Raw genomic sequence first — 21,045 nt, forward strand, 5'->3', positions numbered from 1 at the left:
AAGATCATACTTTTTGGAGAAATGTCCTCTGGTCTGATTAAACAGAAATAGAACTGGTTGGCCATAATTACCATCGTTATGTTTGGAGGAAAAATGGGTAGGCTTGCAAGCCGAAGAACACCATACCAACCGTGAAGCACGGGGGTGGCAGCATCATGTTGTGGGGGTGCTTTGCTGCAGGAGGGACTGGTGCACTTCACAAAATAGATATGGCATCATAAGGACGGAAAATGATGTGGATATATTGAAGCAACATCTCAAGACATCAGTCAYGAAGTTAAAGCTTGGTCGCAAATGGGTCTTCCAAATGGACAACGACCCCAAGCATACTTCCAAATTTGTGGCAAAATGGCTTGACAACAAAGTCAAGGTATTGGAGTGGCCATCACAAAGCCCAGACCTCAATCCTATAGAAAATGTGTGGGCAGAACTGAAAAAGCAGGCCTACAAACCTGACTCAGTTACACCAGCTCTGTCAGGAGGAATGGGCCAAAATTCACCCAACTTATTGTGGGAAGCATGTGGAAGGCTACCCGAAACGTTTGACACAAGTTAAACATTTTAAAGGCAATGCTACCAAATACTAATTGAGTGTATGTAAACTTCTGACCCACTGGGAATGTGAAAGAAATAAAGGCTGAAATATATAATTCTCTCTACTATTATTCTGACATTGCACATTCTTAAAATAAAGTGGTGATCCTAACTGACCTAAAACAGGGATTTTTTACTGGGATTAAATGTCAGGAATTGTGAAACACTGAGTTTAAATGTATTTGGCTAAGGTGAATGTAAATTTCTGACTTCAGCTGTAAGTCTGTGATTGATTTTTGGGAAAACCTTGCAGAATATATGGCTCCCCATGAGTGACAGAACACTGTGCCAATCACGGCGCAACTAGGGAAGATTACCAATGCCTATGCTCTCTGGCTGCCCCAACACCACAGAAAGCACTGAGCTAGGCTGAATCACCTCCATTTTGGAGCTGCCTAACTCAAGAAAGAGACCATGTTTGTATGCGGCTTTATTAACTTAATTTTTGTATTTTATTACATTGTTCTCAAACTGATTTGTGACACAAATTAATACCAAAATAGCATGCAAAACAGGCAACACATTTCTTTGGTTTTGTTTGCTAAACAGGTTCTGCCCCACCTGCTCTGAATGACGGGTCACCACTGCCAATCAGACCAAATTAATCATAGTGGGCAGAACAAGCACACGCTAGAGAGATCCTATTGGCGAGTTCTAGCATGTACAGTGCATTTGGAAAGTATTCAGACCCGTTCACTTTTTCCGCATTTTATTACGTTACAGCCTCGATGAATCAATCGACACACAATACCCCATAATTACAAAGCAAAAACCGGTTACATTTGTATTTTTTTTGCAAATGTCTTCTAAATAAAAACAGATACCATATTTACACAAGTATTCAGACCCTTTGCTATGAGAATCCAAATTGAGCTCAGGTGCATCCTGTTTCCATTGATCATCCTTGAGATGTTTCTACAATTCGATTGGAGTCCACCTGTGGTACATTCAATTGATTGGACATGATTGGGAAATGCACACATCTATCTATAAAAGGTCCCATTGTTGACAGTGTATGTCAGAGCAAAAACCAAGCCATGGATTTGTTCGTAGTGCCATCCCTACGGCGAAGCACGGTGGTGGCACCATCATGCTGTGGCGACATTTTTCAGTGGCAGGGACTGGGAGACTAGTCAGGATCAAGGGAAAGATGAACGGCACAAAGTACAGAGAGATCCTTGATGACAACCTGCTCCAAAGCGTTCAGGACCTCAGACATGGGCGAAGGTTCACCTTCCAACAGGACAACGACCCTAAGCACACAGCCAAGACAACGTAGGAGTGGCTTCGGGACAAGTCTCTGAATGTCCTTGAGCTGCTCAGCCAGAGCCCGGACTTGAACCCGATCGAACATCTCTGGAGAGATGGAAATAGCTGTGCAGCAACGCTACCCATCCAACCTGACAGAGTTTGAGGTGTGCCAAGCTTGTGGTGTGCCAAACAGGTGTGCCAAGCTTGTAGTGTCATACCCAAGTAGACTCAAGGCTTTAATCGCTGCCAAAGGTGCTTCAACAAAGTACTGAGTAAAGGGTCTGAATACTTATGTACATGTGATATACAGTGGGGAGAACAAGTATTTGATACACTGCCGATTTTGCAGGTTTTCCTACTTACAAAGCATGTAGAGGTCTGTAATTTTTATCATAGGTACACTTCAACTATGAGAGACGGAATCTAAAACAAAAATCCAGAAAATCACATTGTTATGATTTTAAAGTAATTAATTTGCATTTTTATGCATGACATAAGTATTTGATACATCAGAAAGCAGAACTTAATATTTGGTACAGAAACCTTTTGTTTGCAATTACAGAGATCATACGTTTCCTGTAGTTCTTGACTAGGTTTGCACACACTGCAGCAGGGATTTTGGCCCACTCCTCCCTACAGATCTTCTCCAGATCCTTCAGGTTTCGGGGCTGTCGCTGGGCAATACGGACGTTCAGCTCCCTCCAAAGATTTTCTATTGGGTTCAGGTCTGGAGACTGGCTAGGCCACTCCAGGACCTTGAGATGCTTCTTACGGAGCCACTCCTTAGTTGCCATGGCTGTGTGCTTCGTGTCGTTGTCATGCTGGAAGACCCAGCCACGACCCATCTTCAATGCTCTTACTGAGGGAAGGAGGTTGTTGCCCAAGATTTCGCGATCCATGGCCCCATCCATCCTCCCCTCAATACGGTGCAGTCGTCCTGTCCCCTTTGCAGAAAAGCATCCCCAAAGAATGATGTTTCCACCTTCATGCTTCACGGTTGGGATGGTGTTCTTGGGGTTGTACTCATACTTCTTCTTCCTCCAAACACGGTGAGTGGAGTTAGACCAAAAAGCTCTATTTTTGTCTCATCAGCCACATGACCTTCTCCCATTCCTCCTCTGGATCATCCAGATGGTCATTGGCAAACTTCAGACAGGCCTGGACATGCACTGGCTTAAGCAGGGGGACCTTGCGTGCGCTGCAGGATTTTAATCCATGACGGCGTAGTGTGTTACTAATGGTTTTCTTTGAGACTGTGGTCCCAGCTCTCTTCAGGTCATTGACCAGGTCCTGCCGTGTAGTTCTGGGCTGATCCCTCACCTTCCTCATGATCATTGATGCCCCACGAGGTGAAATCTTGCATGGAGCCCCAGACCGAGGTGATTGACCGTCATCTTGAACTTCTTCCATTTTCTAATAATTGCGCCAACAGTTGTTTCCTTCTCACCAAGCTGCTTGCCTATTGTCCTGTAGCCCATCCCAGCCTTGTGCAGTCTACAATTGTATCCCTGATGTCCTTACACAGCTCTCTGGTCTTGGCCATTGTGGAGAGGTTGGAATCTGTTTGATTGAGTGTGTGGGACAGGTGTCTTTTATACAGGTAACGAGTTCAAACAGGTGCAGTTAATACAGGTAATGAGTGGAGAACAGGAGGGCTTCTTAAAGAAAAACTTAACAGACGTCTGTGAGAGCCGGAATTCTTACTGGTTGGTAGGTGATCAAATACTTATGTCATGCAATAAAATGCAAATTAATTATTTAAAAATCATACAATGTGATTTTCTGGATTTTTGTTTTAGATTCCGTCTCTCACAGTTGAAGTGTACCTATGATAAAAATTACAGACCTCTACATGCTTTGTAAGTAGGAAAACCTGCAAAATCGGCAGTGTATCAAATACTTGTTCTCCCCACTGTATATTTTGGAGGTTTATATGAATTTGCAAAAACTTCTAAAAAAACGTTTTTGCTTTGTCATTATGGGGTATTGTGTGTAGATTGATGAGGATTTGTATATTTTTTCCTTTTAGAATCAGGCTGTAATGTAGAAAAAGTCAAGGGGACTGAATACTCTCCGAATGCACTGTATTTGCATATTTCCGTTTGGCAACGCCTCCTCCGTGAAGTGCGCGTGTGCAATAACTAAATTCACCCTTGCAGTCCTTCTAAACAATGACCTTTTTTTTAAAACTTTGTCAAGGGGTGAAGTCTACAAAACTTAGTCCACTCTGTTTGTAAAAGATTTTAGTTTTGAGAATAAAAAACTGTATTGAGATCAAACGTTCAATTGATTAGAAAAATAGCAGAATATCGGCCAAAATCCATCTCGCTTCATCTTCTCCCGCTGGGCTTCCTCTCATCACCATATTTGGTAGTGAGTGGAAATGCCAACCGGATGCTTAATATTTCTACATCCAGAGAAACTGTCTCATTGTTCTGTGATTCCGTTGTTAGTAGGTCAGTGGTGTGTATTCATGGATGTCAATGGAAGCCAGGCTTCCCCAAATATTTGACCATATAATTTTACCTCAATTCGCAAGTGGCTGAATCTCATTGGAGAAATCATCAGAGCGAGGGAAACGGCGCCCCGCTGTCTCAGTAAGTGTATCCCATGTTTCTGATGCTGTCTGGACTAAAAGAGCAAAACATGTTGCCGCAATAGCATTTGATTGATTGATGCCAGTAAGCATTTGGCCTCCCTTGATCTTTTTTTTTTTTAAAGTAGCCAATCAGCATTGAGCTAAGCTTAGCTGTGGGTTGTCCTGGTGCAGCAAAACGCCCGCCAAGGATCGCCAGTTTGGATTTAGCTACACACAAATCAAATCACTTCCTAAGCAACAAGTCATTTTTTGAAAAACGTGTATTTTTCTGGTCTGCTTGTGTTGATGTCCTGTAGTAGCTAGTTTGCTAAATCAGCCCTTTCCTAAGCCATGGATGGGATTTGGACTTAATTCTCTGTACAGGGCAATGATTATGGCGGCGATTCTGATCTAACCATAAATTAATATGTTGTGCCACTGGCCTGAAACGATTGAAGTTCAATATGTAGCAGCCTAGATGTAGCCTAGTAGGCTCATGTCAACTAGCTAGCTAACTTAGCTGGTTCATTGTTGCCCATGTGAGGAAGTTAGGCTAGCAAGCATTTTAGCGAGGTAGCCTATGACAACAAAAACTTCAGGTGCACAGTAGGACAGAGCCATAGACCGTTTTGCCAACATGAAAGAGAGGCGGATGGCATTGTCGTTCAAATAGTCTACAAGTAGGGTGAGCCTAAAAAATCATTCTTAAATGGAAAAAGTTTTTACTGGCTTGGCTTCCTCAGTGATTTTACCCACGTACCGCTAGTGTAGCAGATACTGGATCATCTAAGAATCATGTTTGGCATTTGACCTTTGATTCATCTTCATGAACACCAAATATGTGACAAAATTGGAAGTTCAACTTTAAGTCATTCAATATCACATTCCTGTGCCAAAACCATTGGGTTTTGAAATAAATGATTTGTCTGTTTGCTGGCTTGAGCCCCAGCTGATTCTTCTAATGCATTCATCATCACTTCATTTGCGTAAGTATAGCTGATGAATGGTTAACTTCTACTATTTGTGCATTGCAGTGGCATGATAGAATTCTAACTTCCAAAATGTTGGGATGATTACACACACCACTTCGAGCCAATGAAGCAAGTGCAAAATACATAGTTAGCGAGGGCTCCAGTATAGACTGTAACATATGGTCCTCTGGGATATAGGTTAGACACCTCACAGAAAAAATCAGTACTGTAGCAATATACACTGAGTGTACAAAACATTAGGAACACCTTCCTGATATTGAGTTGCACCCCTTTTGCACTCAGAACAATTCGTTGTGGCATGGACTCTACAAGGTGTCGAAAGCGTTCCACGCGGGAAACTTTGAGCGTGAAAAACCCAGCAGCGTTGCAGTTCTTGACACAAACCGGTGAGCCTGGCATCTACTACCATACCCCGTTCAAAGGCACTTAAATATTTTGTCTTGCCCATTCGCCAACTGAATGGCATTCATACACAATCCATTTCTCAATTGTCTCAAGTCTAGAAAATCATCTACACTGATTGAAGTGGATTAAAAAAGTGACATCAATAAGGGGGATCATAGCTTTCACCTGGATTCACCTGGTCAGTATGTCATGGAAAGAGCAGGTGTTCCTAATGTTTTGTACCACCAGTGTAGAAGGGATTAACGGCTCACACAGCAAAACTAGCTATCAATCAAATTAAGTACTTCATTCATCAAAACCAGTATCTAGATTGTTATTTTTCAAGAACTTCCCATTTAAGCCACTTGTTGACTGAGTACAGGGCCCTTCTGTGACCCAAATCCATGTCTGATGTGCTCCTCTAATAGGTGACATTTGTGGGGAGGCAAGGGACAAAAGTGATAATCCTGTCCTGGCCATGCAGGGGGACAGCATGGAGCAGTGGGAGGCTTCTGCCTAGTCCGTGAGATCTCTGCCTCTATCTCTGGTGCTCAGTTCCCCAGAGTACTGATCCTGTCCCTAGGGCCAAGTGTATCTTCCCGAGCTGTCTGCTGAATCTCTCACTTCCATAGGTAGAGAGCTATAGTAGCTTACATGGCCTTGCACAATATCTCTATCAGTTAGGGCCATTTTTACTGCCTCACAGACAGAGAGCTTTGTTCTATTTTAAGGCAGCCACGTCAAAGTGCTCCATTTCTCAACTTGACAAGCCCCACTTTTTAATCGTTCATCAGGCTTTTTTTGTGCCATCCCTCATTTTCAAAGAGTCCAATATCCTGTTAGGTTTTTTCTACCTTTTAAGAGATGATGATAATCTCAGTTTTCCTGCTTTCAGAGCTCTTCGACATGTGAAGAGGATGAGAAGAGGAAGACAGACGAAAGATAGAGATTCATTCTAAAATAACTAGAAATGGAGTGACACATTCACAGTTTCAAGAGAGCTTCAATATCCAAATGAAAGACGTATCTGAAGTCATATTATTTTGATCTCAACTTCAGACTTGTGCTTGAAAGTCTTGTCAAATCTTGAGAGTGGACAAGACTCAATCCCATGCAAGAAGAAATACCACTGTTGAAGTGTGACCTTACCAAGTAGTCCAACTTTCCTTTCTTAATCTGTTGATTCAACTATTGGTATGAATTGTTATTTTTCAAAATTACTCTCTGGATGTTTTTGACTCAACTACTTGGGGGTGAGATTGCCTCGTAGGTACATTGCAAGTTATGTGTCTCCACAACCCAGCCTCACAGCCACAAGAGAGAAACATAAAACCTTGTTTGACGGTCAATCTTCTATGTGTGCGCAAACGAAATTCGTAGAATGAAGCACTTTTTATTTTCTACAAGAGGCGTGATTCTAGATCGGCAAGATAAATAACATGCTACTTTAGCTACGAAAGCTTTGGGAAACTCACCCCTGACTATTCCCTGGATTTCAAGTAAGAGCTGCCAAGTTTGATCAAATCAAACTAGCACATGAGGCACTCATGCTTATACTTCTACGTATGGGACAGAATTATTATGACATGCAACTGTGCATGTTTAAATCATTTCAGTTAGAAAAGTCAGCAGGTTTGTCTTATTCATACCGGGGTCTGTGGTGGAAGCTGGCAAGTTTTGCAGTTGTAAGCATTCTCTCCTGAATGTTTCATAGCGAGTTTCCTGAGTGAAGGTTCACCCATGCACAACAAATAAACTGACCACATATTGCATTAAAGAAACAATTCATTACAAATCGGAGATTAAATAAACATGATGGCAGATCCCTGAATGCAGCTGTGAGTTAATATTGAATCCCCATGGACATTCTGAGAGAGGAGATAATAGTCTGCAAATCATTTCTACTGATGATGTTTCAGAAGACCAACTGTAAAATTGTGAAAGCACGATGTAAATACTGTATGTATCCAATTTCATGGCTATTGGTATTGTGACAAAGATGACATGATGAGAGGCACTTTTAGGAAAAAAAGGTGTTATTTAAAACCTTAAAGGGTTCTTCGGCTGTCCCCGTAGGAGAACCCTTTGAAGAACCATTTTTTGGTTCCAGGGAGAACCCCTTTGGGTTCCATGTAGAACCCTTTCCACACAGGGTTCTACATGGAAACCAAAAGCGTTCTACCTGGAACCAAAAAGGGTTGCTGAAGAATCCTTTTGGAACCCTTTTTTCTAAGAGTGTGGGAGCAAAACCGGGACGCTCAATGGATCTGTTTATCTAGAGCCGTGCATATCAATTATCTCAAAATAGCTGGTCTAGGATCAGGGAACGGCTGTCCATGTAATCTTATTCATTGTGATCTAATAGGCAAAACTGATCCTAAATCAGTACTCACAATCTAAAACATTTGACACATTTGGCCCCAGGACACAATTGCATGATCCAAAACACGAAGAGACCACTTTTTTTTGCAAATCTGTTAGGTTCTATGTTTTTACCATCACCCACCCGTGTAGAAAACATTTTAGACACCTGTGCTCTGATGAATCACACGACATGTCTGAATTACTCTGCTCTGAATCCTGATCTCCATTCACGCCACTGAGACAAACAGAGAAACGCTGCTAGGACACTGCAATCTCTATCATCTACTTTCAGACTAGGGCTTGGATCTCCCCAGCTGTTTCACTACTTACACCGTGCTTGAAACACCCCTGCCTGTTTTGACAGTAGGGAGGGCAAACACACCACAATAAAAAGGGTGTGTTTTCTTCTCAAAGACAACTGAAAGTGAAACAATTGTTTTGAGTTGGGTCTTTATAAAGAGCAATCATCATATGTCATGTCGCGATGTACCATGATGTGTGTTGCGTGTTCTCTCTTGATATTTGCCAAGATGGTGTCATTAGATCATGATGCTGAATCAGAGATTGGGAGAAACTGCAGGAACTGAAAGTCTACTGAGGGCTAAGAGCGTAAGACCTCCTTTATTAAAAAAAGAGCTTGTGTGAATCTCATTCTAGGTATTGTTTCCATTTATTTGTTTTTTTGCCATGATCCCAATTGGCGTTTTAAGAAGCTTGTACATAGTAGCACGGTCATACATCTGGCCCAGGTTAGGTAACCTACTGTCGAACCCAATCTCAAGGATTTACAAATTGATCCATGGGCTGAACTCGTGACTACACCTTGACTATACATTGTGCATACTGTAGCATAATAAGAGTAAGAATGCTTCTGTAATTGATACATAGATATATCATTATGAATCCGTAGTGTAGCTTTTAGATGTCGGTCCTATGCACATTTAGGTCGATCACTTGGCAAACGCATTATTGGCAAACATTGTTATTGGCGAACGCAGACAGGTGTTGTTTTGATGAGGGTCTACTTTGAACAGCACTTCTGCTAGCCTCACTCGAGTCAACAACAACGTCAAAAACAAAAACTGTTGACCTAGTAGCTCCTCGTCTCCAAGGGCAGAGTGAAGCATCATGGGAGTTGAGTCTCCTTGCCACAACAACCCATGCAGTCCCTCTCTAGCCAACTTTAAAGCACTTATTTCCTTTATATAACAACATGCCCACCAGGGAATCTAAACACGCTGATACAATGGCCATCTACGACTCCCTAGGCTGAGTGCATCTTCACGGAGCCAGACTCAAAGAACATTGTACTGCACACCAGACACTAGATATCACAAGAGTTTACTCTGTTTGAGATCTTGGTATTAACTGCCATTTTCTCCAAGATGAACACTGATGGCCAGACATGAGATACGCAACTCAAACTCAGTATGCATTGCTATAATGGCTTAGTATTACTATTAATTACTTAATATCATCTTATTGAGAAGTCATTCAAAATAGATGTCCTTTTTTCAATTGTTGAATCGTGATTTTGAATTTAATTCCTGAATTGACAGCCTTCAAATTAACCCAATACTGCTAATAAAAGTAGATTTTCACCAAAAACTCAAATCACAAGACTCAAGGTAATATTTGTCCTTGTAAGGTAAGCCAGGTAGCATTGAACGGCAGTATTATGTACAATATAATGTTGTAATGATATAACATTTTGTCATGTTATATATAGCGATACAAAAAGTCATTAAGCAGACACTGCTAACCAAAACAACTTACAGGCATTGCATGCAGTATGGTCCAAGTGGGATCTGAATTCCCAATGAACTGGTAATCATGTGATTATACACTAAGTCAAGCATCAGTGCAGTGGCACATTCCATGGCTGTAAAGCCATGGAATGTGGTTCTGTGGTGGCAGTACCTGTCACGACTTCCGCCGAAGTCGGCTCCTCTCCTTGTTCGGGCGGCGTTCGGCGATCGACGTCACCGGCTTTCTAGCCATCGCCGCTCCATTTTTCATATATCCATTTGTCTCGTCTCGTTTCCATACACACCTGCTTTTCATTTCCCAATCAAGCTACTTGTATTTAACCCTCTGTTTCCCATCATGTTTTGTGTGTAATTGTTCTCATGTTATGTGGTGTTAGTTTAGGCGCTTTACTTTAATGTTCCGTTTTTTTGAGCGCGTTTGTTTTATGTGATGCTCTCATGTTTGGAACTAGAATAAAAGTGTGCCTGTTTATTATACTCTGCTCTCCTGCACCTCCAATACACCTATTGACAGTACCTCTGAATTACAATGATTTATATGTACATGAACCTTGTTAATAGCCCACTGACCTGGAGCCTGTAAAAGCATGTGTTGAGAAAAGGCAGGTGAGGTTTTGGGGGTCATCCAACTTACCATCAGAAAAACCTTTGGGTATAAACTGGTGGTTTTGTCAGTTCTTCCCCAGTTACTGTAAGCACCTGACATACGGTATGTTCAAGATTTTTTTMGGGGGGGGTTTAACTGTTGTGTCAGCATCCATGATATCGTTCCAAGTGATTCACTGCAGTAGATGCGATGGGGCCTTACTTTGAAACTTGCAACGTTCCTTCATGGAAATCCACAGGAAAATATTGTCATTGACAAGCAAATGCACAATTCAATTGCCCTTGGTGAGATGTGCACTTTAATCTCTCTGTCTAAACTCTAGGGAGTCCATGCCCGAATTGTATTCATTTTTCCCAGGCTTGTTTTTTTATAACACAGACACAAAGAGGTGAACGCATTAATGCAAATGTAGGCTAAACTGTAGAGTCAGGTTCTCACATGTTCCACTTAATTGAGATCTGAGTCTCTAACCTTGGGGTCTTTCATTTCCAAGCCCATAACTGTATGTAAACTACAGCCAAAAAGACAGGCTGTGGAAGGTATCACGCTTCAAATGAAGATCCCCCTCACCGCAGATCCCCCTCCCCCCAGAGCCCCCTCCCTCTAGAGCCCCCTCAAGATCAGTAATCCCCCTTCACCCATACAAACACACAGGCACACACACATACACATATACAAACACATTTTTTTTTTAACATTTGAGTCATTTAGTAGATGCTCTTATCCAGAGCGACTTACAGTAGTGAGTGCATACATTTTCATACTTTTTTTGTACTGGTGGGAACACACTCTCACTCTCTCATTCACACACACATACATTACATTACATTACATTACATTACATTACATACATACATACATACATACATACATACATACATACACACAAGCACAAACAAACACACACATACCGATATTGAAAGTGATGCAGATATTCAGAACCAAACAGCAAGTACCCAAGTATGTGCTACTGAAAGGTCAAACAAATGGAATGTTATTTTGATGTGCATTCAGCTACCTCGTCTCCAAAGTCATATTAATCAATCAATCAACTCCTACGAAGGCACTCAGAGATGGTCCTTAAAACCTCTCTTGGGTATATGGGACGTTAGCGTCCCACCACTTCAAGAGCCAGTGAAACTGCTGGGCGCCAAATTCAAATACAGAAATACTCATTATAAAAATTCAGAAAACAAAACATATTTTACATAGGTTTAAAGATGAACTTCTTGTGAATCCAACCACAGTGTCAGATTTAAAAAATGCTTTACGGCGAAAGCATACCTTYCGATTATTTGAGAACATAGCCCACTAGACAAWTCATTACAAACAGTAACCAGCCAAGTAGAACAGAGTCAGAGTCAGAAATAGAGATAAAATTAATCCCTTACCTTTGATGATCTTCATATGGTTGCACTCAGCAGGCATTCATTTACTCAATAAATGTTCCTTTTGTTCGATAAAGTCTCTTTATATACAAAAACCTCCGTTTTGTTCGCGCGTTTTCTTCAGTAATCCACAGGCTCAAACGCAGTCAAAACAGGAAGACAAAAAAATCCATCCTCAGGTTGTTTTTAGCCTAAATAATCGATAATATTTCAACCGGACAATAACGTTATCAATTTAAAAGGTAAACAAGAATTGCTATCTCTCTGTCGTGCGCATGAAAAAGCTCTGCGACACTTAAGGGTCCAGTCATTCCGAATGCTCTTATTCCCTCATTTTTCAGAATACAAGCCTGAAACTATTTCTAAAGACTGTTGACATCTAGTGGAAGGCATAGGAACTGCAATTTGAGTCCTAAGTCAATGGATACTGTAATGGCATTGAATAGAAAACTACAAAACCCCCCCCAAAAATACTTCCTGAATGGATTTTTCTCAGGTTTTCGCCTGCCAAATCAGTTCTGTTATACTCACAGACACTGTTTTAACAGTTTTGGAAACTTTAGAGTGTTTTCTATCCAAATCTACCAGTTATATGCATATCATGTCTTCTGGGCCTGAGAAGCAGGCAGTTTAATTTGGGCATGCATTTCATCCAAAATTCCCGAATGCTGCCCCCTACCCTAGTGAAGTTAAGAGGAACGCCACTTGTCCGACGTTAAATATTTTATCCAGCCCTTTGCCTATGAATATGTAATACAACCAGCATCATTAAACTGATGATGATCTGTGTGAGAAGTTGGCAAACACAAGCGCAATTTCACACGATGATTGAACTAACGGTGTCATTGCGATCACGTGTGTCCATGAATTGTGCCTGCAGGGTCCCCCGAACTCAAGTTTAAAGCTTAACTTTGTTGATCTCACATCACAAAAACAGAACACTTTTCCCTGCCTTGGAATCTTGTTTGCTCAGTACGGCTTGTTTGCTCAGAAATGTAACCATCTTACAAACTTGCAAAGACAAACATCACATCTGTGCATGCAAAATATCCACCTGTATGAAATAATTGTTCACTTTACATCGATGCTGCTTACCTTATCATCAGAAGAGGGACGAAGAACATTCTGGCTTACTCCGCCACTTTGTTGTCCGGCATTCATATTTCAGCACCGTGGACAGCTCCAGCAGCGAGAGAAACTAATACATACAAATCACAGTGTGCCTTTGTGAATCTGCGTTATCTTCGTATTGAGCAAACAATGATGTGTTGGATAGAGAGTAATAGGCCGACAGGGGACTCGTTGCAACCAGTTTACTATGACATGTATGGTTGTCAGCCAATGATGCACGTGCGAGAAAGCTAGGTCTACTTGTGCGAATGCTCATTCATGCGAGGCAAATGTAACGACTCAAAGCAGTTTGCTCAGAAGCCAAATACTGTAAATTGCCCTATTTTAAATGAAAAGTTTGAAGTTTGAACGAGTAGGTGTGTCCAAACTTTTGACTGGTACTGTATATACAGTGGCTTGTGAAAGTATTCACCCCCTTGGCATTTTTCCTATTTTGGTGAAACAAACAAGAAATTTGACCAAAAAAAACAGAACTGGAGGGTGCATAACTATTCACCCCCCCCCCCCAATGTCAATAGTTTGTAGAGCCACCTTTTTGCAGTAATTACAGCTGCAAGTCTCTTGACGTATGACTCTGTAAGCTTGGCACATCTAGCCACTGGGATTGTTGCACATTCTTCAAGGCAAAACTGCTCCAGATCCTTCAAGTTGGATGGGTTCCACTGGTGTACAGCAATATTTAAGTCATACCACAGATTCTCCATTGGATTGAGGTCTGGGATTTGACTAAGCCATTCAAAGATATTTAAATGTTTCCCCTTAAACCACTCAAGTTTTGCTTTAGCAGTATGCTTAGGGTCATTGTCCTGCTGGAAGGTGAAACAGCTTTCCCTCAAGAATTTCCCTGTATTTAGCGCCATCCATCTTTCCATCAATTCTGACAAGTTTCCCAGTCCCTGCCGATGAAAAACATCCCCACAGCATGATGCTGCCACCACCATGCTTCACTGTGGGGATGGTGTTCTCGTGGTGATGAGAGGTGTTGGGTTTGCGCCAGACATAGCGTTTTCCTTGATGGCCAAAAAGCTACATTTTAGTCTCATATGACCAGAGTACCTTCTTCCATATGTTTGTGGAGTCTCCCACGCCTTTTGGCAAACACCAAACGTGTTTGCTTATTTTTTTCTTTTAGCAATGGCTTTTTTTCTGGCCACTCTTAAAGCCCAGCTCTGTGGAATGTGTACAGCTTAAAGTGGTCCTATGGACAGATACTCCAATCTCCGCTGTGGAGCTTTGCAGCTCCTTTAGGGTTATCTTTGGTCTCTTTGTTGCCTCTCTGATTAATGCCCTCCTTGCCTGGTCCATGAGTTTTGGTGGGTGGCCTTCTCTTGGCAGGTTTGTTGTGGTGCCATATTGTTTCATTTTTTAATAATGGATTTAATGGTGCTCCGTGGGATGTTCAAAGTTGCGGATATTCTTTTATAACCCAACCCTGATCTATACTTCTCCACAGCTTTGTCCCTGACCTGTTTGGAGAGCTCCTTGGTCTTCATGATGCTGCTTAGTGGTGTTGCAGACTCTGGGGCCTTTCAGAACAGGTGTATATATACTGAGATCATGTGACAGATCATGTGACACTTAGATTGCACACAGGTGGACTTATTTAAATAAGTATGTGACTTCTGAAAGTAATTGGTTGCACCAGATCTTATTTAGGGGCTTCATAGCAAAGCGGGTGAATACATATGCACGCATCACTTTTCTGTTTAGAATTTTTTGAAACGTTATTTTATTAATTTCACTTCACCAATTTGGACTATTTTGTGTATGTCCATTGCATGAAATCCAAATAAAAGTACATTTAAATTACAGGTTGTATATCAACAAAATAGGAAAAACGCCAAGGGGGATAAATACTTTTGCAAAACACTGTACACTGAAAAAAAAAAATTACGCAACACAATATTTTCAAAGATTTTACTGAGTTACAGTTCATGTAAGGAAATCAGTCAATTGAAATATATGCATTAGGCCCTAATCTATGGATTTCACATGACTGGGTAGAGGCGCAGCCCTGAGTGGGCCTGGGAGGGCATAGGCCCACCCACTTGGGAGCCAGGCCTACCCACTGGAGAGCGAGGCCCAGCCAATCAAAATGAATTTTCCCTCACAAAATGGCTTTATTACAGACAGAAAATCTCCTCAGTTTCATCAGCTGTCCAGGTGACTGGTCTCAGGCAATCCTGCAGGTGAAGAAGCCGGATGTGGAGGTCCTAGGCTGGCGTGGTTACACGTGGTCTGCTGTTGCGAGGCCGGTTGGATGTACTACCAAATTCCCTAAAACAACGTTTGTGGCAGCTTATGGTAGAGAAATGAATGTTCAATTCAGCTCTGGGGGACTTTTCCTGTAGTCAGCATACCAATTGCACACTCCCTTAAAACTTGAGTCATCTGTTGCATTGTGTTGTGTGGCAAACTGCACAATTTAGAGTGGCCTTTTATTGTCCCCAGCACAAGTTGCACCTGTGTAACAATAATGCTTTTTAATCAGCTTCTTGATATGCCAAACCTGTTAGGTGGATGGATTATTTTGGCAAAGGAGAAATGCTCACTAACAGGGATGTAAACAAAGTTGTGCACAGAATTTGAGAGAAATAAGCTTTTTGTGCATACAGCATGGAACATTTCTGTGATATTTTATTTCAGCTCATGAAACATGGGACCAACACTTTAACATGTTGCATTTATATTTTTGTTTAGTCAATTTGAAAATGCACAGCCCTCTGGAATTCCCCACCTCCACACCGAACCACACTCATCATTGTAATCACTCCTTTTTTTGAGGGCCTCTCCGTTCGACCCTCACTTCTCCACCACCATATCTATGGGTTACATTCCAATTCTCTCCCCTTCTCCTGAAGTATGGACTAGTAGTGCACTATCACTTCATGCATTTAAAGGAATGGACTGTGGAATACGGTGGTGAAATCTCCCTCCAGCCGTGCTTGCAGCAAAACAATGGAGTGAACATTCTTTTTTGAACGGCAGAGAATCGGAACCCGACCATTGATCACCAGCCCCCATGGGGACTTTTTATTCTCAACTGGTCCCCACGTAAATCTCCTGCTCCAGGGCCCAGAGGGATTTCATGACCCAGATTCTCATCCAGGGACTGGGTTTTGGGCAGTGGGCATCTCCATAGACACGTTGGGAGCCTGGCTGCCTGAACCAGTCAACTGTATAAAGGAGCATGAGGTTGCCATATTGCCTCTGAGACCTGCTGAACGCACTCAATGAGTATAAACAGTTTCCCCCAGAGAACCTGCCAACCAGGATAGCTCATAAGCTACAGCAGACTGCAGACTGCAGGCACTTTGAGAACTTGCCTGGGAGTCTCTCTCAACCGCTGTGATAGATGTACGCAAAATACATCAACCTGATCAATTCCATTATTTTTTTTCCTACTGTACATAACAAATCTTAATACAAATCTTAATATTTCAATAGTTTCAAACATTTAACATTTCCCTTTTTTCAACGGTCAACTCTTTTTTCACATTGTCTTATTTATTTATTTTTCAACCACTCTATGCTCAAAGTATTTCAGGTACTCTGGCCTGACAACTGTGAGGCCAGATCTGTAAAATACAGTGTTTTGTGCATTGTCAGTGTTCTATATGTCATGACTCCACTTGTCTCAATGTTATGGTGCAGTGACATCTACCTATGTTTTGGGGTTACTACATGTCTCCAAGTATTGAATGCAGGTTGACGTTTATTGTCATGAATCTTGTCCTGAAGGCAGAACAGAACAAATTCCGCTAGATCGGCCCACTGCAAAGTCAAAATTGCATATAATATTGCAAAAATTAATGAAAGCAAAAATTTGCTTTTTGGTCTTCATTTAAGGTTAGGGTTAGGCATTAGGGTTAGCAATGTGGTTAAGGTTAGGGTCAAGGTAATTTTTAAAAACTTTTTGCCCCTTTTTCTACCCAATATCGTGGTATCCAATTGGTAGTTACAGTCTTGTCTCATCGCTGCAACTCCCGTACGGATTCTGGAGAGGCGAAGGTCAAGAGCCATGCATCCTCCGAAACACGACCCAACCAGCCACACCAATGTGTCGGAGGAAACACCGTACACCTGGCGACCGTGTCAGCGTGCATGCGCCCGGCACGCCACAGGTGTTGCTAGAGCGCGATGGGACAAGGACATCACTGCCGGCCAAACCCCATGGGTCTCCCAGTCGTGGCCGGCTGCGACAGAACCAGGATCTCTAGTGGCACAACTAGCAACTATGATCCAGTGTCTTAGACCACTGCGCCACTCGGGAGGCCCCAAAACAAGATTCATGATGGAAAACGCTAACCTGTGTATCAATTCTAATACTCAATTTTTGCAATGGCCAAACAAACTCTATTTCTTTATCTGAAGATACACACATGGGATGACACTTGTTAACATACAGTACATGGCTCTATCATCTGTCCTAGAATGGACCCTGGAAATGAGTTTCCAACACACGGTTTGATTATCACAGAGACAAGTGCACCATTAATATTAATGCTACCTGCAGGCTCTCCTCCCAAGCCTGTGACAGCTAGAATTGACTTCGCCCAGGGTTTGAGCGCAGTGACATTTGAGGATTGTTAGAGCGCGTCTTCATGAAGGACCTTATCCTCACAAAATCGGATGAAGGGGAAATGGCCAGCTATACGCACCTCGATGTCACCGTTCTGTTCCAACCTGGGCCACACAGAATAGGGATTTTCGCACTACTGTGCTGAAATGAGCCAAGGGAAACTGAGCTGTGCTGAGCTGGTCCGGTTACACATCCACCATAGTTGCTGGAAGCATTCTGAAATGGACAGAAAATTACAACTTCGATTGAGTCAGCAGGATAATGGGAAAGGGTGTTGACAGCTACACAATGTACCAATCTGGAGCAAAATACAAGAAAGGTGTCTTTCAGTTTGGGTGGTGCTGTAAAAGCCCTCCAGTCTATACCTGTGTTGGTGTTTTCCTCGCGAGGGGGCCAGAGTTTGCCCCCCGCCCAACCCCCTCGCCTCACTCCTGAACTTCAGCATCAATAAGTGAAGAGTGTCTCATCTGTTTGGTTTTCACAGAGCATCCTGAAGAGCTCGGAGGAATGCTTTCCCCCAACTTGAAAGCCGTTTTCGACAGAGAGAGGCGCTGCCTTTTGAGCATGTAAAGGTTGAGGTGGGAAGGTGAGGGGTCACTGTCCATCGATCGGCATCCAAAATGCCACGGGTAACTATAGAGTGTCGGATGGGCTCTGAAATGAAGCCCGTTGCAGGAGTCTTTAGACTGGGCTTCTCATTCGAAAGACTGTCCTTGCATATCAGTCAGTGTGTGTGTGTGTGTGTGTGTGTGTGTGTGTGTGTGTGTGTGTGTGTGTGTGTGTGTGTGTGTGTGTGTGTGTGTGTGTGTGTGTGTGTGGTGTGTTGTGTGTGTGTGTGTGTGTGTGCGTCTTTCTTCACATTGTGACCCCTATGTATCTTAACTTTTAGTAATATGGAGAACTGATACTTTATCTGGTTAATGACTTTCTGGTGCATCCGTCAACCCATCTTTTTGTTACTTTGTAGTTACAATGGAACAACATTTGCAAAAATAAGGCTAACCAGGAGAACATTTTTAAGTTGGACTTTTCTTTGACAAAGATTCATATTCAAACCATTCAAATTCATTTTCCGATTTCAGACTCAAAGCAATAGCTATTTTAGTAAAACGTCCTAACACAGGGTGGTAACTAGCCTCAGCTAGCTCGCATTTCCCATTATTCACTAATATGTAGTTAAGTATAAGTATATCCTATGTAAAAAATATTGTTTTACATTACACTTCATTCGGTATAGCCTCTGAGCCAGGTCATAACATAGAAATAAACTAACGACCAGGAGTTAATGACAGGGTGTGCCTTGTTACAATTGTTGTTACCAGGTCCCAGCCTATTTATCACCTTGGTATTACATTTTGTGTTGCATTGTTAACATTGTAATTGTCAGGGGACTTTAAAATGTGTAATTACAAAACGTTAGTTACATAGCGGAACAGGAACATGTGTAATAACATCAGTCATTACGTGAATTAACCTTCAGCAGGTGGATGTAATTACGTGAATTAACCTTCAGCAGGTGGATGTGTAATTACGTGAATTAACCTTCAGCAGGTGGATGTGTAATTACGTGAATTAACCTTCAGCAGGTGGATGTGTAATTACGTAATTAACCTTCAGCAGGTGGATGTGTAATTACGTGAATTAACCTTCAGCAGGTGGTGTTAATTACGTGAATTAACCTTCAGCAGGTGGATGTGTAATTACGTGAATTAACCTTCAGCAGGTGGATGTGTAATTACGTGAATTAACCTTCAGCAGGTGGATGTGTAATTACGTGAATTAACTTCAGCAGGTGGATGTGAATTACGTGAATTAACCTTCAGCAGGTGGATGTGTAATTACGTGAATTAACCTCAGCAGGTGGATGTGTAATTACGTGAATTAACTTCAGCAGGTGGATGTGTGTAATTACGTGAATTAACCTTCAGCAGGTGGATGTGTAATACGTGAATTAACCTTCAGCAGGTGGATGTGTAATTACGTGAATTAACCTTCAGCAGGTGGATGTGTAACTACGTGAATTAACCTTCAGCAGGTGGATGTGTAATTACGTGAATTAACCTAGCAGGTGGATGTGTAATTACGTGAATTAACCTTCAGCAGGTGGATGTGTAACTACGTGAATTAACCTTCAGCAGGTGATGTGTAATTACGTGAATTAACCTTCAGCAGGTGGATGTGTATTACGTGAATTAACCTTCACAGGTGGATGTGTAACTACGTGAATTAACCTTCAGCAGGTGGATGTGTAATTACGTGAATTACCTTCAGCAGGTGATGTGTAATTACGTGAATTAACCTTCAGCATGGATGTGTAATTACGTGAATTAACCTTCAGCAGGTGGATGTGTAATTACGTGAATTAACCTTCAGCAGGTGATGTGTAATTACGTGAATTAACCTTCAGCAGGTGGATGTGTAATTCGTGAATTACCTTCAGCAGGTGGATGTGTAATTACGTGAATTAACCTTCAGCAGGTGGATGTGTAATTACGTAAATTAACCTTCAGCAGGTGGATGTGTAATTACGTGAATTAACTTTCAGCAGGTGGATGTGTAATACGTGAATTAACCTTCAGCAGGTGGATGTGTAATTACGTGAATTAACCTTCAGCAGGTGGATGTGTAATTACGTGAATTAACCTTCAGCAGGTGATGTGTATACGTGAATTAACTTCAGCAGGTGATGTGTAATTACGTGAATTAACCTTCAGCAGGTGGATGTGTAATTACCGTGAATTAACCTTCAGCAGGTGGATGTGTAATTACGTGAATTAACCTTCAGCAGGTGGATGTGTAATTACGTGAATTAACCTTCAGCAGGTGGATGTGTAATACGTGAATTAACCTTCAGCAGGTGGATGTGTAATTACGTGAATTAACCTTCAGCAGGTGGATGTGTAACTACGTGAATTAACCTTCAGCAGGTGGATGTGTAATTACGTGAATTAACTTCAGCAGGTGATGTGTAACTACGTGAATTAACCTTCAGCAGGTGATGTGTAATTACGTGAATTAACCTTCAGCAGGTGGATGTGTAATTACGTGAATTAACCTTCAGCAGGTGGATGTGTAATTACGTAATTAACCTTCAGCAGGTGGATGTGTAACTACGTGAATTAACCTTCAGCAGGTGGATGTGTAATTACGTGAATTAACCTTCAGCAGGTGGATGTGTAATACGTGAATTAACCTTCAGCAGGTGGATGTGTAATTACGTGAATTAACCTTCAGCAGGGGATGTGTAATTACGTGAATTAACCTTCAGCAGGTGATGTGTAATTACGTGAATTAACCTTCAGCAGGTGGATGTGTAATACGTGAATAACCTTCAGCAGGTGGATGTGTAATTACGTGAATTAACCTTCAGCAGTGGATGTGTAACTACGTGAATAACCTTCAGCA

The sequence above is a fragment of the Salvelinus sp. IW2-2015 genome, linkage group LG36 (genome assembly GCF_002910315.2).
Source record: "Salvelinus sp. IW2-2015 linkage group LG36, ASM291031v2, whole genome shotgun sequence".
In the NCBI taxonomy this organism is placed as follows: domain Eukaryota; kingdom Metazoa; phylum Chordata; class Actinopteri; order Salmoniformes; family Salmonidae; genus Salvelinus; species Salvelinus sp. IW2-2015.